Source organism: Nycticebus coucang, chromosome 3, assembly GCF_027406575.1.
Source record: "Nycticebus coucang isolate mNycCou1 chromosome 3, mNycCou1.pri, whole genome shotgun sequence".
Lineage (NCBI taxonomy): Eukaryota > Metazoa > Chordata > Mammalia > Primates > Lorisidae > Nycticebus > Nycticebus coucang.
The window spans coordinates 2,749,388-2,766,488 of record NC_069782.1 but is presented as its reverse complement, the minus strand read 5'-3'; the positions used below and the strand labels follow the sequence as shown (position 1 = coordinate 2,766,488).

The window sequence follows — 17,101 nt, the reverse complement described above, 5'->3', positions numbered from 1 at the left end:
AAATGTGGATTGTGGATCAGGAATGATTTAGGAGTTCTAGTTGGAATTTAATTGTTTCAACAGAGAATGCTACTTCTTTCAAAGTATTAATGAAACATTTACAAAAATTAATCATCTAACCTAGGCTATAGGTTTTCAAAATTAGAAAAATGGCAATGATACACGCTGTATTCTCTGAGAATAATCCTTTAAAAGTGGCTAATAATAAAAATAACAGTAAGTAATCAAGCACTTGGATATTAAAGAATCTTTAGAGTCTTTAATTATTCTAGATTAAGGAGAATCAAGGTGGAAATAATCTTGTCGTTATGAAATTCCGTTCAGAAATGTAATGGTTAGTGCTGGGCTTACAAACAAATTCAAAGCCTAAATGCTTTTCTTTTTTACAGACATTTTGAAAAATAAACTAAGCCTTTAACTAAAAAAATTAGAAATAGAAAAATTAAATCAACCTATGATAAGGACGAAGGCGTTAATGTCTAACCCGACAGTAAACAGATGGGCTAGAACATGGAGTCAGCAGGTAGGCCCAAGAACATGCTGGAGGCCTCAGATATGTGATGAAGTGGGCAGAGACTGTAGTCCTCCTCTAGGTTAGGAAAGAGGAGCTTATATATTCTTGTTGCTAAAATTGCCTCCAGATGGGATTTAAAAACCCAACCTGAATAGAGCCATAGTTTTGTGATAAATTCAGATATTGCCAAAAGTCTTCATTCTAAGCACGTCTAAGGCCAGAAAATGTCTTTCTGGTGAGTCTCTTTCCATTTCCACAAAGTCTTCTGCTGTGCAACCCGTCCCAGACACTCGTGGTAGGGTGCTGCACCTAGGTGTATGTCCTTGTCCCCGTCTATCTGAACTGTTAGGGACCTGCACCCAGGTGTGTGTCCCCCCCTCCCGTCTGAACTGTTAGGGACCTGCGCCCAGGTGTGTGTCCCTGTCCCTGTCTGAACTGTTAGGGACCTGCGCCCAGGTGTGTGTCCCTGACCCTGTCTGAACTGTTAGGGACCTGCGCCCAGGTGTGCGTCCATGTCCCTGTCTGAACTGTTAGGGACCTGCGCCCAGGTGTGCGTCCCTGTCCCTGCCTGAACTGTTAGGGACCTGCGCCCAGGTGTGCGTCCCTGTCCAGTCTGAACTGTTAGGGACCTGCGCCCAGGTGTGCGTCCCTGTCCAGTCTGAACTGTTAGGGACCTGCGCCCAGGTGTGTGTCCCTATCCAGTCTGAACTGTTAGGACTGCTCTGCAGCATCTCCTTTGTGTCTCCCCCTCCGTGTATGTGGCCTGATCTGGCACATTCCTCCTGTTACACCTAACAAAATACCTTAGACCGGGTGATTTGTAAACAACAGAGATGTATTTCTCACAGTTCTGGAGGCTGGAAGTTCAGGATCAAATCACTGGCCTCTGGGTCAGGTGAGAGCTGCTCTCTGCTTCCAGTGGGCGGAGGCGTCATGGCGGAGGCCAGGTGGGAGGTGGGCACGAGGCTCCCCTCTCTCCCGGCCTCTTTTATAAGCTCACCAAGCCCTTCCGCGAGGGCCTTGCCGGCACAGCCTAGTCACCTCCCAAAGGCCCCACTTCGTAATACTGTCATATTGGCAATTGAGTTTGGCCACGTTGAATAAGGAAAAATAAGTCAGACTTTTAAAGAATTAAAGTTAATTTCATGCGGAAGTCTGAGGATTGTAGACTGAGGACTACAGGTTCTCAGGGGGCTCTGAGCAGTGTTTAGTTCGTGGCTTATACACAGACAGTGGAGGTTCAGAACGTGTAAAACCACATCAGAGTTTGGCACAAGGTTACATCTGGTTATAGAGGATGGGCATTGTCCATAACCTGTAACATTACCGCATGTACAGGAAAGGCAGGGACCAGCGGCTTTAGGTCTAAGGAACACAGTGACTCAGGCAAAAGATGTGGGGCCTGGCATTCTGTCCTGGTTTGTCTTCAGAGTCGGGCCTTGTGATATCATCTGGCAAGCACAACTGAGCAAGGTGGTTTTGCACGCTTGCTTCTTTGTCTCACAGACACGGCCTTGAGGGGAAACATTCAGACGTAGCCAGGAGAGACGTTTGCATGTGTATGTAAAACACCACGGGGCCAGGGAGCTCTCAGCTGTGCACAGACACCATCGCCCCGGCATCGTGCCAGACACGGGCATAAACGTGAGCATGTGCTGAATAAAGGAGTTACTAACGTGCTGACCTGCAGGAAGCACATGTAAAAATCGAATTAGAATCTAATTTCACTTGCTGTGTAAATACAAGTATCCTTAGTAAAGTACTAGCAAATTTAATTCATTGATATATTAAATAAAAAATATTTCATAAAAATACCCTAGGAATTTAGCTCAGGAATGTTAAATCGATTTTGTATTTATAAATGTATTTGTATCGGGTTCCCACAGTCTCTGCACATTCTGGGCATCATCAGCAGGGCTCACAGCACTCAGGTCCTTCCTGGCACGGCCAGATGAGGAAGGACCCCTCAGGGAAGATATGGGGATTGAGGACAGGTCCCTGGCACTCCCCGAGGGCCGCACCGAGCATGCTGTCCCTCCAGTGGAAGCCCTGACACCCAGAGACAAAAGCCTGCACTGGACACTGGCCACAGAGGTGCCCTCTGTCCAGTAGGATTCCAGATCCCAAAAGGAACACTGGCGTTTGCCACAAATCACATTTGTACAAGCAGCCTAGACAGGCTGGTGTGGAGGTGCTGCTTTATCAAAAAGTACAGGAGACAACCTCATCTAAGTCAGGACTCTGCTTCTGTTTCTGTGGCATGAACAGATACTCAGCGAGGCTCACTTGTCCCCACCCCCATGGCAGGTGTCCACAACACGGACATTACAACACTAGCCAGTTTTGAAGGACTGTTCTCGGAGAATACAGCCAGTATCACTGCTGTCTTTCCACTTTTGAAAACTTATAGCCTAGGTTAGATGATTAATATCCATCTAACATACATTATGGGAGTGTGGCCTCCTCAGAGGACTGAGTCAGCACTAGGACCAGTGTTTGTCCTGAGGACACCTGCTGTGTCCTGCTCCGGGGCCCAGGCCGCTGTGTACCCAGCCTGGTGCGGGGCAGGGCAGGAAGCAGGAGCCTGCACAGGCAGAGGTGAGTCAGAGAGGACCTGAGACAGACAGCCTGGGTTTGCAGGGTCTTGCTTACCTGAGGCTTTGCCCTGATCGGAGCAGAATAAAGCAGTTCTCCTCTGAAGACCCCCAGCCTCAGCTCACCTCCCGCTCCTTTGAGGCCAGACTTTATCTTACTTTTTTGACTGAAATGCTCCACGTTAAGAAATTAATTTTAAATGGTCAGGGCCCCACATGCCTCACTGGTGAAAATGCCTTTTCTTCCTAAACGACACGTTTTAACCAAGCACAGAAGTGGTGTCTGTGCATCAGAAACAACATCAACAGTGTTAAAAGGCAGGAGCCAAGTCTTTGTTCACAAACAGGTCTGAAACACCAAGACCTCACGTGGATAACTAACAAAAAGAAAATGTCCTTGGGGAAACGAATGAGGCTCAGAACAGTCAGACACCCTACGTGAGAATTTATGCAGCTGTCCAGAAAAGTGAACACACCTCCCAATCATTAACAAAGAGTTTAAAATGAAAACTAATGCTGTCCAGAAAAGTGAACATACCTCCCAATCACTAGCAAAGAGTTTTAAATGAAGAATAATGCTCCCTGTAAAAGGAGCTGTGCTTTTAGAAAACAGTGAGGTCTGCGTGAAGCAGGTGAGTGCCTTCTCCCGAGGTGGGGGTGACGCAGAACCTTTCTAGAGTGCCTCACCTTGGTCCAGCCACTCCCCTTGTTTGTAATTAGGGGGAACATGTTGGCAACAGCCTTGGTGTCCTGAATTGTGGTTCATTGCTGGTGATGTGTTTGTAACTACCAAAATTATATCTTCAAATACTATTCACTGATATGATAAAATAGTCTCATATTGTGTATGTGGAGAAAAGCCCGGCCTGTATATGTCTACCCATGGGTATATACAGCAAAATGACCCCAAATGTGCGTACATGATGCAGAAAAAAAAGACTGACAGAAACAAACTGTAGTGTTAGCATTGTTGAGTTTCCATCAGTAGAATTAAGGATATTTTTATTTTCATGTTTGAATTTTTACAGTTTCCGGGCAGCGCCTATAGCTCAGTGGCTATAGTGCTGGCCACATACACCGAGGCTGGCGAGCTTGAACCCAGCCCAGGCCTGCTGAACAACAATGACAACTGCAACAGAAAAACAGTCAGGTGTTGTGGCAGGTGCCTGTAGTCCCAGCTACTCAGGAGGCTGAGGCAAGAGAATTGCTTGCCTTGAGGTTGCTGTGAGAACCAGCAACCTAGGGCGACATAGTGAGACTCTGCCTCAAAAAAAAAAAAAAAAAACTTGGCGGTGTCTGTGGCTCAGCGAGTAGGGTGCCGGCCCTATATATCAAGGGTGGTGGGTTCGAACCCGGTCTCAGCCAAACTGCAACAAAAAAATAACCGGGTGTTGTGGTGGGCACCTATAGGGAGGCTGAGGCAAGGGAATCACCTAAGCCCAGGAGTTGGAGGTTGCTGTGAGCTGTGTGATGCCACGGCACTCTACCAAAGGCAATAAAGTGTCTCTTTTCACAGTTTCCACATTCCCTTTTATATTTGTGAACATGGTTTTCTCACGGAGAAAGCCCCACGCTGAGGGCTGGTATGGTGGTGGCTGGAGGTTCCTGTCGAGGAGCTGGTGCCCAGCGTGCTAGGTTGGGGCTCTTTGCCCTTCTGCTGGGACGCTAAGGCAGCTGTCCAGCTGCGTGCGCCCTCAGCTCATATGCGTGCACACACACACCCAGAGCACACATGTGGCCCTCGAGGCACCCGAGCATTTCCAGGCCCACAGGCGCCTGTCCTGCCACAGAGACTCAGTTGCCAGATTCTTCCAGAGTGACAGATGAAGGGAGTCGGGGACAGAACATGAAAGGGCTGGGGGCTGTGTGAAGAAGGAAGTAGTGGGGTCTGCAGTCTCCCAAGATGGCCTCCAGGCTGCCCACTTTGGCCAAACCACCATGACGAGGTTTTGCAGATGGCTCAGGTCAGCCCAGAGGCAAGTCAAACGCTGCATTTCATTCATTCGACCCAGCTTTTTCTGCAGCGCCCACAGTGTCCCCATCGTGGAGGAGGGGGTTGGATGGGACCCATGTGCAAACTGGACCACATTCTGGTCCGAGACTTCCTAGCCCCTCCTGGCTGGCTGCCCTGTCCCTTGGCCCCAGCACCTCCTCTCAGGCTCCCCAGGCTGTGCTGGCCACCCATCGAGCCTGCCCTGCACCCGGGAGGCCTCCCTGAGTGCCTGGTTGTGGAGATGGCTAGCAGAGGCATCAGCGCCTCCTGGGCCTCCCGCTAACAGCAGGCGTAACGGCAGCAGCAGTGAGGCCTCAGACTTAGCCGAGATTGAGTGTCCTCAGTGCTCAGAGCAGGATCCCGAGGCCCTCCTTACCTGTCCTCCAGTCCTGGGGTGTCCGAGGTGTCTGAGGTGTGCTCAGCCTCTCTAGCCGTAGACCCTTGCTTTCCTTCCATTTGCTTCTTGAGAATCTCCTTAGCCAGAGCCTCTGGGTGACTGATGCTGCTCCAAAGATGGGCTGCAGCATCAGAGCCTCACCTGGAAGAGCTGGAGGGGAGACAGTGTTCACACGTGGGCGTTGTCGTCTGGAGAACCACGTTATTAATGAAGGTGAGGCCTCAGCCACCCCAAGACACTGAGGGATGTTCCCATGAAATTGCATGGAATTCTGTCTGCCAGCCAGGCGGGTGAAAGCACTTTGCCTCACTTTGGCCACCCCAGCCCTTCCCTTTGTCCTGAAACTAGAGCATGGGCCAAGGGGACACTTTCTGGATGATTTGTTCTCCTCTATGTCTGGGAGAGTGTGGCCATCTGTCTGAGGCCTCACAGGGATCTTCACCCATGAAGCCCCTAGTGGCTCCCACTCCCCACCAATGTGAGCCATGGTTTTCCATCCAGCACTGTGCCTGGCCAAGGTAGATGGAAGTTGAGGGACATTTGCCAGCTGCCAGGGTGGATTCTGTGCACGTGAGCCTGGACAGGCCTATCCCTGCTTTCTTTTGGAGCCCCAGCCTCCTTTTGGGCCCTTCTGCTGCTGTCTTGTTTACTGGCAAACTCAAACTTTGGGCCCGGTAAATGAGTTAGGGGCATCATCCTGCCCACTGGCTCGTAGAGTGGCCCCAGAGCAGCATATCATGTCTTTGTCAAACTGGGCTAATTTGGCAATGCTGAGTAGCCTTTGACAGGCTAACAGCTTTATACAGGTTTGTTTCTCTTCGTGTTCATTTGAAGCAGGAAATGTCATGAAATGCCAAAGTAAAGATCAATTGTCTCTTTCTTTATCCTTCTTAGACATTCTAAGAACAAAACTGGGTCAACTAGAAAGTGATCTTTAGAGCCATTTGGGCCTGGTGTGCTCCTGCAGCCTGCCACACAGGGCTGTGCTGGGCCACACTGGGCAACGTGGCTACCGTGTGTGGTGCAGTGCGGGCTGTGTGTGGCCAGGGCTGTGGTAGCTGCTTGGATGTTTGTGAAAAGGAGGGGGAGCCCTTAGGGGCCCAGACTCTGTGTCCTACTTTCTCATGTAGCATCGTGAGGCTCCGGGGAAAGAGGACCCTGTCCACAGTGGCTGGGCACGTGGTGGGTCGCCAGTGGGTGAGTTTTAGTCAGAGCACACCGTGGAGGAATCACGTGGGAACAGCAGAGAGGAGGGGACACAGGTGAGTGACACAGCGTCCAGCCAGTCCTCTGCAGTGACCACACGCCTTCCCGAGCCTGGTGTGGCTGGACCACAGAGACCCTGACGCCCATGACCTCCTGGCCTGCCCCAGTGTGGCTGAGCACTTCCACCTCGCTGCCTCATGCTTTAAGGAGGGTGGCTGTCCCCCAGGAGCCTGCCTTCCCGGTGTCTTCTAGAAGCTTCCATAGTCCCTAGGATGGGGGCTTTCTCAGAAGGTGGCAAGGCTGAGAGATGTCCCCTGGTGACCCGGGAGAGAGCAGGAACCTGGCACATTTTGAGCGTTACCCTTCCTCCTCCTCAACTCAAAATGCCAGCAGGTGACTCTTTGTAGCCTTGGGAGGCTGGACGCTGCTAGATCTCACCACGGCAGCAGCAGAGTGAAGACTCAAGTCCCTGCTGTGGGGAGCAAGGTGTGGGCTGCAGAGTCCGACAGCAGCTTCCCAACTGGAGTGAATGGCTGAGGTGGGAGGTGGAGTGTGCAGAGAGATGGGCGGATGAGATTGCTGAAAGAGGCCCTGGGCGGCTTGCCTGGGTCTTTAAGAAGAGTAATGAGATCTTTCTCTCTGGCTCAATTAAAGCAAGAGAAATTTGGTTATCCCCAAAGAGGAACTTCCCACACCTTTTTTTTTTTTTTTAATTAATTTATTATTAAATCATAGCTGTGTACATTAATGCAATCATGGGGCACCATACACTGGTTTTACATACCATTTGACATATTTTCATCACATTGGTTAACATAGCTTTCCTGGCAATTTTTTGGTTATTGTGTTAAGACATTTATATTCTACATTTAGTAAGTTTCATATGTACCCTTGTAAGATACACCATAGGTGTAATCCCACCAATCACCCTCCCTCCACCCATCCTCCACCCTCCCCTCCCCCTCCTCTCCCCTCCTCTCCCCTCCCCTCCTCCCCTCCTTTTTCCCTTTCCTCATATTCTTAGGTTATAATTGGGTTATAGCTTTCATATGAAAGGTGTAAATTAATGTTTCATAGTAGGGCTGAGTACATTGCCACACCTCTTTAATGGCACTGTGGGAAGCACTTAAATGGCTGCTGTGGAGGGTGACAGTGCCTGGACCAGCCTAGCCCAGCCCACCCTGGGCTCCCTGAGAGGGTTGGGGTACATGGCGGAAGCCTCGTGCTTTGTTGGTGTCTGCAGTGTCAGTCATTGGCGGGCAGTGCCCACTGCTATACCCGAGAGCACAAAGGAAAATGCCAATTTTTTTAAGAAAGCGGGAGCCTTTTTAGGCGAGAAGGCCACAGGGGTGCCATGGTGCCCTTCCTGCTAGTCCTCAGTCCCATCCTGCAGAAAGACCTCAGAGGCAGCCCACACTGTGCTCTGGTAGCTGAGTGAAGGTCACTTGTGGCCAGTGGCATGGTGGGGCCAGACGTGGAGCCATGGCAGGACACCCACAGCCTAGCAGGAGGGCTCCCACCCCCACCCACAGTGCTGTCTCCTCACCAAAGGTCACCAACATAGACCCTGGGAGCAGAGTGTGCTCAGCCCCTGCCCTCCTGAGAGCCACAGGCTCTGTGTTGGTTTCAGGTTTATTGTGATCATTTTCCCTTTAGGACCGTAACTCATGGAGGCAATTTACAAAGAAAAGAAGTGAGTCCTGTGCCAGGCTACAGGAAATCGGATTTTGTCCCGTGACGTTGCTCAGACCCATCTATGTATCTTGTTGAATCATTCTTCTCCGTGACAGATTTCACTTTCTTTGGAGAAGGAGCAGCTGGAACCAGCACCCCCGTGGCCCTGTGGATTCCTAGAGAGTGTCTGTGACAGTTCCTGGCTCTCCTGGCTCTGCTCTGCCCATGAGGCAGTGAGGTCCCCACCGGCCTCCGCAGTCCCATGGAAGCCTCACCCAGAGCCATCTGAGGTCACCCGCGGCCAGGTGAGATAGCATGAGGACGTGGACAGTGGCCTGGGTGAAGTTCAGTGAGGATGTGGACAGCAGCCCGGTGAAGTTCAGTGAGGATGTAGACAGAGGCCGGGTGAAGTTCAGTGAGGATGTGGACAGCGGCCGGGGTGAAGTTCAGTTTGGACGCGGACAGCAGCCGGGGTGAAGTTCAGTGAGGACGTGGACAGCGGCCTGGGTGAAGTTCAGTGAGGACGTGGACAGTGGCCCGGGTGAAGTTCGGTGAAGACGTGGACAGCGGCCAGGGTGAAGTTCAGTGAGGCGTGGACAGCGGCCGGGGTGAAGTTCAGTGAGGCGTGGACAGCGGCTGGGGCGAGGTTCAGTGAGGCGTGGACAGCGGCTGGGGTGAAGTTCGGTGAAGACGTGGACAGCGGCCAGGGTGAAGTTCAGTGAGGACGTGGACAGTGGATGTGGACAGCGGCTGGGGTGAAGTTCAGTGAGGACGTGGACAGCGGCTGGGGTAAAGTCCAGCTTCTTTTTATCTGCAGCACCTGTTTGTGCAGCATTGGCCGGGCTGCCCGAGGATGGTGGGGCGTGAATCTGCGATGCCTGTTCACCTGGGGGCCCAGTCTGTGGATCATTTTTTCCTTTTTTCTCAGTCTTTGAAATTATACCCTAGTAAGTTCTGTCCCCTCTTAGGTGACAGACCTTAGACATGTTGGAGTCGTAAGGTCTTGTTCCTGACTGGTTCCAGCATGCCCCCCCCAGAGCCACATGTGATGTTAATGCTTAGTCTGGCCAGCAGTAAAGGGGAGATAAGGAGTGTTGGCTATTTAGTTCCATGATACGGTGCTGAAAAGGGTCTGAGACCCAGAGGATTGATTATTGCTTGTTAGTCTAATTTGCCTGGGCCAGGAATGGTGGTTCACACCTGTAAATAATTCCAGCACTCTGGGAGGCTGAGGCAGGTGGAGCCTTTGAGCTCAGGAGTTGAAGACCAGCCTGAGCAAGAGCAAGAACTTGTCTCTACTGAAAATTGAACAATAAGTTGGCATTGTGGTAGACATGTATTCTCCTAGCTACTCAGGAGTCTGAGGCAGGAGGATCACTTGAGCCCAGGAGTTTGAGGGTGCTGATGCCATGACACTCAACCTAGGATGACAGAGTGAGACGCTTGTCTCAATAATAATAATAATTTGCCTGGTTAGGACTTTCCTCTGTGTCACACATGCTGAGTCACCTAATGTGCTGTGGTTATTTTCTCCGGTGTTAACAATTACCTTGCTCAGAGTTCTGTGAACCACGCATTCCTCCCCAACCAGTTTATCCAAGTGGGAGTCTCTGAAGGAGAGGGGCAGTGTGGCTGTCCCATACTTTGCATTGTCCTGGAACCATCCCTTGGAGGAGATGCCCTCTCTCCCCGCCGGGCCTGCCCACCCTAGGCCACGGTGCTCCTCTTTGTGCTCCTGAGTCCATGTCCACCTCCGTGTCTCATCTCCATTTGGAAGAACACATCCTTTGACCCTTCCCTGAGTAGGGGAGCACACTGGGGTAATACTCGGATAATGTGTGTCTGGTGACAGGCATTCACCCTCTCCAGGTAGCACGTGAGCCATCGCCTCTTGGTCTCCCAGGTGGTGCCTTGCTCTCCTCACCACCCAGTGCCACCTGACTACAGACCTTTCTTTGCCACCTTTGTGTCCCTCCCCAGCACCTTGGAGCCCTCCTCTTCCCCCTAGGCACCTTGGAAGTCCTGTCTGGGCTCCTGGCTGTCCTTGTCCGGGCTCCTGGCTGTCCTTGTCCACTGTGGCTCCTGTGCTGTGTCCGTGTGCTATGTCCTGTGGGAGGCTATCACACCCCACCTTGCACAGCACATCAGGATGCACAGATTCCTGCTCCCACATGTTGGGTGGAAGCGCATGGGGGATATGGATTGCTCAGAGTCTGTGGAATCACTGCCGTCATCTGGATGCCACAATTAACTCTAATCAAGTAACTACCTTTCAGTTTGACCCAAGGCCTTGAACTCCCTGGATGGACAGGGATGGACAGTGAGTTGACTGAAGGCTCCACTTGGACATGAGGTGACAGGGAGGGCACCACAGCCTGAGAGTGCTGCCTGCACCCTGTAAGCCTTGCAAGAAAATGGGCTCTGGAAATTGAAATCAGCAAATATGCAGGTGATGTCTATATGAAGTAGCATCCCACCCACATCAGTAAGTGTTCAACCCCATATATAGTTGGTGACTTTTGAGCATAAGTTGTGGGTTAGAACTTGTCACTTCATAACAGTTCCCGGGTATGCACAAGGACTTCTTAGAAATCACAGCCATTTTTAAGTTAAATGAGTTACTTGCAGCTAAATAATTTCAAAATTATAAAAATCATTTCATGGTTTTTATCTTATTTTATTTTACTTTTTTGAGACAGGGTCTCACTCTGCCACCTAGAGTGCAGCTCACGGTTCCCTACAACCGCACACCCTCAGGCTCATCCTGCCTCAGCCTCTTTAGTAGCTGGGACTACAGGTGTGTGCCATCATATCAGCTGATTTTTCTTTTTTTTTTTTTTTTGTAGAGACAGAGTCTCACTTACTGCCCTCGGTAGAGTGCCGTGGCGTCACACGGCTCACAGCAACCTCCAGCTCCTGGGCTTAAGCGATTCTCTTGCCTCAGCCTCCCAAGCAGCTGGGACTACAGGCGCCCGCCACAACGCCTGGCTATTTTTTTTTTTTTTTTGCAGTTTGGCCGGGGCTGGGTTTGAACCCACCACCCGCAGCATATGGGGCCGGCGCCCTACTCACTGAGCCACAGGCGCCGCCCTCAGCTGATTTTTCTAATCACTCGTGCTCAGGTGGGTCTTGCTCTCGAACCCCTGGCCTCAAGCAGTCAGCCTCCTAAATTTCTAGGATTATAGGTGTTAGCCACCATGCCCAGCCTGTTTCATATTTTTATAAGAAAACACATTTAGTGTGGAGACTGCTGCGTGTCAATATGCTTGGGGTGGGCTTGGACTGAGCTGGTGGTGAGCCTGCTCTGCAGGGACCCCAGCACCTGGGGCGAGGCTGTGGCTCCAAGGTCCACCCTGCTGAAAGGCCCGCCTGTCGGTCCTGGTTTTGACTTTCACTCTCGTATGCCTTTGTGACATTCCAGTCATCCTGGCTATGCAGCAGAGTGGAATCCTGCTTGAGAAGAGACTGGTTTTGTAGCGCTGGCTTTTAGGACACTCCTGTCTCCTGCAGTAAATTGGCTGGTCCCTTCAGACCGTGCCTCACTGGACAGCAGGAAATGAGTGGGCAGGAGCTTTGTGGTCTGGCCGTCGCTTGCCTGTGAATTAGTCTTCCATTAAAGATGAAATTACACCCACCATTCAAATCATTAATTGAAAGGCCCTTATTATCTCATTAATGGTGTTTGATATCTAAGGCAGATAAACTTGGAGGCGCTTGTCTGCTGGGTCCCTGAAGAGATGTAATTTTGTCTTGGGCCGTATTAAATGTCTCCCTCTTGGTTGTAACGGACCCATTTTGCAGCCTTTTGCGAATACGCAAAAGAATCTCTCAGGGAGATGAAACGACACCAGCCTGAGGGGCAGGGTGGGGACACTCGCTCTGTGGGGACAAAGGCCCTGCCCAGCCAGCCTGCCATGTCTTCAGGCAGCAGAACTTGGGGGGACAGAGTAACCCTGATGGACTTAACAGTCACCATATGCAGCTTGGGCTGAGAGGGCCTGAGGTTTTTATGTCAACCTTGAGTGAAAGAGAAATCAAAAAGCAACTGGCGACCTCAGAAACACCGTGTCAACCCCAGGCTCCTTTTCCTGCCCTCCTGGTGGCCTCAGAAGTGCCATGTTGACCCCAGGCTCCTTTTCCTGCCCTCCCTGGTGGCCTCAGAAGTGCCATGTTGACCCCAGGCTCCTTTTCCTGCCCTCCCTGGTGGCCTCAGACGTGCCATGTTGACCCCAGGCTCCTTTTCCTGCCCTCCTGGATGAGTCAGCTCGATGACCGGGAGCTCGTTGGTAGAAAGAATCCAGTGCTGTGTGGCCAGTGGCCCTTCTGCTCATTAACCATGTCCTGAGTGTCCGATGTGACAGGCTAAGGGCTTCAGCAGGACAGCCTCTGGGGCTCTCTGCCTGGCAGGGATGTAGCTCTGGAGGGGAGGCCGATCTAAGGGAGCCCATTGGCTTCCCCTGACTTTGCTTCAGATTCCAGCCAAGGCTGCCTCTCCATCCGGCACCTCCCACATGCCCAGAGCGTGGCTGTGGACTCACTCAGGCCTCAGCCAGCCTCACTGGGACCTAGACCCTGGACCTTGGCTGGGAAGGGGACTCAGACCTGTGGCTTTGCTGCCGTGTCTCCTTCTCAGGGACCAGGGGATGGGCCTCTTTCCCTGACAGAAGCCGTAAGGAGCCCACTTTTGGGCAGCGGCCTTACAGAGCGCCCTCAACAGGCCTTCCTGTCATCCTGCTCAGTCCAATGGCGCCTCCATTAGGGTCTCTGTGGGGCCCTTTTCTTCTTTCTTGTGTTCTTTATTCAGTGACATTGTATTGAGGGTGTGTTGCAGGCCAGTGTCACTCTGGGTGTTGGGGACATGGGTGTGACCAGGCCGAGTGGTAGCTCTGCCGGGAAACTGTGGTCCTGGAGGAAGGATGCAGTGAGGGGGGAATCACATAGTAAACGGTGATCAGCGATCAGCTGGGGGCTCCCAGCCAGAGGGCACAGGTGCCAGAGCCACGGCCAGGCTTGGGGTGACTGGGGCATGGCCCAAGGTGAGGGTGGAGCAGAGCTGGGGAGCAGCCGGGTGAGTCTGTGACACTTTGGCCTCTGGCTTGCCCACAGAGCCAAGTGTCTCAAATGGCCTCCATCGATCCTTATTGAAGGCACGAAGACTCAGGGGCCGCCCAGCGCTCCAGATGAGGCCTGGGGACGCTATGCATTTATCCACTTTCTGGCTGCTCCTCGAGCACCCCTCATGTGCCAGGACCATTCTAGGCATGTGTGATGAGCCCACCCGTGCTGCACAGATGTGTGGGGAGGCAGTGCTAGTTGCCAGGTCAGCGTTTCAGATTCCAGGCTGAGGGCAGAGGAAGAGGAGGGGGCGCTTGGATGCACATGTAGAGAGGGTGAGGCCCAAGACCTGTGCCAGCTCCTGCCGAGTCCCTGTGGCCTCCTCAGAGACCCTGAATGGCCACTTCGTAGCCCCCAACTCACGTGTGCTCCCACAGGACCAGGACTGGCAAGGTGAGTGGGGACTGTGGAAGTTGCCCCACCCAGGAGGGGTGGCAGCAGGTGGCACACTGACCCCTCTCCAGAGCTCTCGAGACCTGCCCTGACGGCCTGTGTTGGTGGGGGTCACGGCCGTGCAGCCAGCCCTTCCCCTGCAGGGCTCTAGCATGTAGTGAACAGACCTGGCCTGGGTGCTGGCTAAGTCTTCACTCTGTCCTGACGTAGAAAAATTAAAACAAAGCGAAGCGAAATGAAAGTGCTGGGGGCGATCTCTGGGCTGCCTCAGAGTCACTTCCGATCTGAGAAGCCCTGGTCTGTGCAGCTCCTTCGCTCTGTCACCCTAATTAGTTTGAGGATTTTCAGGGCAAACATGACAGGATTTCTCAGTTCAACTTTGGGGTGTTTGTTTTTTGAGATAAAGCACATAGCAGAAGCTGCATTGATCTTTTAATTCCTCATGCAAAGAAAAAAATATTTGCTCTTCTCTTATTTAGTGTATCTGATTCTTAGTGAGGCTGGCAGGGGGTGGCAGGGTCCCGTCAGACTGGACACTGGAGTGCAGGTGACATGCGGACTCAGTCCCCATCACCATGCTCTTCATGTACGAAGACAGAGCCCTCCTTCCCCTCAGTGAGGAGCCTGCTGCGTCCCCATCTTTCCTGCACTGCCGGGGCAGCTTCCCCAGGGCTTCCTCCCTTTGGGGTGCTGGGAGGCCTCTCCTCGGCATCACTCAGTGCCTCAATGCTGGGCTCCCCTTTACCCTGAGTGGCTTATCCACAGCCGTCACTGCGGGCCTTCTGAGCAAACTTAATGGCTGCCATGAAGCCAGGGGACCCCAGGACCTCCTAGTGAGGAAAGAGGGGAACAAAACCTGATGAAAGTGGGCCTAGAGCAAAGTGGAGGGTGAGGAACTGCAGCCCTTGCTGAGTGGCTGCTGTTTTAGAGGAGAGACCATGAGCTCTGCGTCCCTGTTTCTGATGGGTCCTGACGCTCAGCTCTGCCCCCGTACCCCTCCCCGCCTCCGCCCCAGCCCCACCCAGCTCTGCCCCAGCTCCTGCCTCTGCCCTAGCCTCACCCAGCTCTGCCCTAGCCACCGCCTCTTCCCCAGCCACCGCCTAGGCCAGGTAGCTTCCCACTATGGAGCGCTGCAAGGCTGCCTACCAGATGAAGGTTCTAAAACCCTTCTCAGGCTGTCACAAATTAGGGAAGAACACAGGTGCTCTGTGGAATATCATCATGAGTGTCACTGTCATGTGATGGGATCCCTCGCTCCCCTGTAGTCCAGGGGCTCGGGCACTTGTGGAGAGATTGTGTGAGAGTCACAGCTCCAGTGTGGAGCACTGTGGCAGTCTGTCACAGCCGCTTGCTTTGCCCTGGTGTTGCTCATGGTGTTTTCCTAGGAAGGGAGGAAGGAAGGAAGGAAGGGAGAATGAAAGAAAGGGCCTGGCTAATATTTTAGTTTAAAGACTACAGTTTTATCTGTCAAATTCCACTAGTCCCAAAATAGAACTTAGCCAGATAGTACTCTGTTGTGACCGATATTTCAGTTCCGCCAAATGGTTATCTGGCATGTGGTGTGTTTGGACTCTTGTGGGTCAGTTTCACCCGTCACTGCTGCGTGAGCATGAGAAATGCCAGCCTCCCGTGTGCCAGGACCTCTGCTGGGCACTGGGAGCACAGGTCTGCGCCTGCCACAGCGGGGGCTCTGGTGGCCTTCTGTGGAGATTGGTTCCTCATGGAACTAGCTACTCCAGATTCCCAAGAGCAAGAGAGCCATGAGGCCTGCTTTGAAGCCGAACATTGTTTATATTCACATCTGTCCATCCACTCACCCTGCATCTCACTGCCCACTCGCTCACTCACCTGCCCACCACTCACACTCAGCATTCCTTTGGGCATGCGTCCTGCTGCTCTCAGGCAGGCACTGTGAAGTTCTGACCTTTGCCCTCAGGGCATGCAGAGTGTGGTGCTTGTAAAGGGCCTTGTAGGATCAGGCCCAGGCCCAGAGGGTACCTGCACTCTGGAGAAGTTAGGGACCCACCCGGCTCCCCAGAATAAGGCGCGTGGAAGAGAGCTTCCTGCCTACAACTTGCCTTGGAGGGGACCTTTCCTCCCGGAAGGAGAAGCACTGCCTTTGTCTCTCCAGGGAGGAGACCTTCAGGTGGGTTGGGACCCTGCCCATCTTGAGTTTGAGCCCAGCCTCAGTGGGAAAGGCATGAGGTCTGCAAGTTGGTGGAGACGTGAAAGTGACCTTGTTCCTGCAATTTCATAAATCTCAGGGTTGGAGTACTTGGCAGTGACTCCTTAACATCCCTAAACAAAGGGAAATTGTCCTGACAGCAGAGGGTTTACAGCCTGGGCTTTCCTGGAATCAGGAAGAAAACCCCACCCTGCAGGCTGGCTGATTAGTTCTGAACAGCCTCCAGGAATAAGCTTGCATTTTAAACATGACCATCAGCGGTGCCCGGCACAGCTCCACCTGGAGTGATTCTTGGGCGCCTAGGTGGGGGGCCTGTGGGATGGAACTGGTCCTGGAAGCCCAGAGTCCTTTCCTGGCAGACAGCTCTGCCCACAGTGTCCCCTTGGTGCCCTGTGCTCTCATACCCGTGCCTAAGGGACCTACATGCACTGTGTATACCCGCCGACTGTTGACCTGGAGACCTGCCAGGGCTGCGTGCTAGAGGGGCCAGGACCGAAGAGCCTGAGACACCTCGGGGGCCCTGGAGAGCCTGCCCACCTCCTGCCCTCTGGGTGCCGGCTGTGCTGGCCACACACAGAATCAGTCCTCAGGGCTGTGGTCCCCAAGGCCTAGGCCTGTTAGGAACTGGGGCACGCAGCATCCCCGGCTAAGCCCTGCTTTCTCTCCCATCCCCACCCATCCCTGTCTTTGGAAAGATCGTCTTCCTTAAAACCAGTCCCTGGTGCCAAAAAAGGTCGGAGACTGCACTAGTGGTGATTTCCAAAGGCCCCTCCCCATGCCTGGTGTCTGTTGTCAGGTCCTGAAGGAGAAGGGCGGCATGCTATTCCCCGACACCAGGCTCAGGCTAAGGGCGCTACACGATGTTCCTGCCTGTGACCACTTCTACAGGAGGACCCCTGCGCCCTCTCCTGAGCCTGGGGAGGCTCACAGCAACCTCCAATGCCTCTGCCTGCTTCCATGGCTGTTGGAGCCTCACACCAGGCTGCTGGCGCCCTTGCTGGGCCTGCAGTTTTCCAGGAGCCATAACTGG

At 52.8% G+C, this 17,101-nt stretch overlaps 1 protein-coding gene across 3 annotated transcripts in view; it reads left to right on the top strand.

The window, feature by feature from the left end:
• The window catches only part of TBC1D22A (TBC1 domain family member 22A), a 314,377-nt gene that overhangs the window by 279,547 nt on the left and 17,729 nt on the right, over window positions 1–17,101 (top strand). The gene's annotated exons all lie outside the window — the stretch shown is intronic.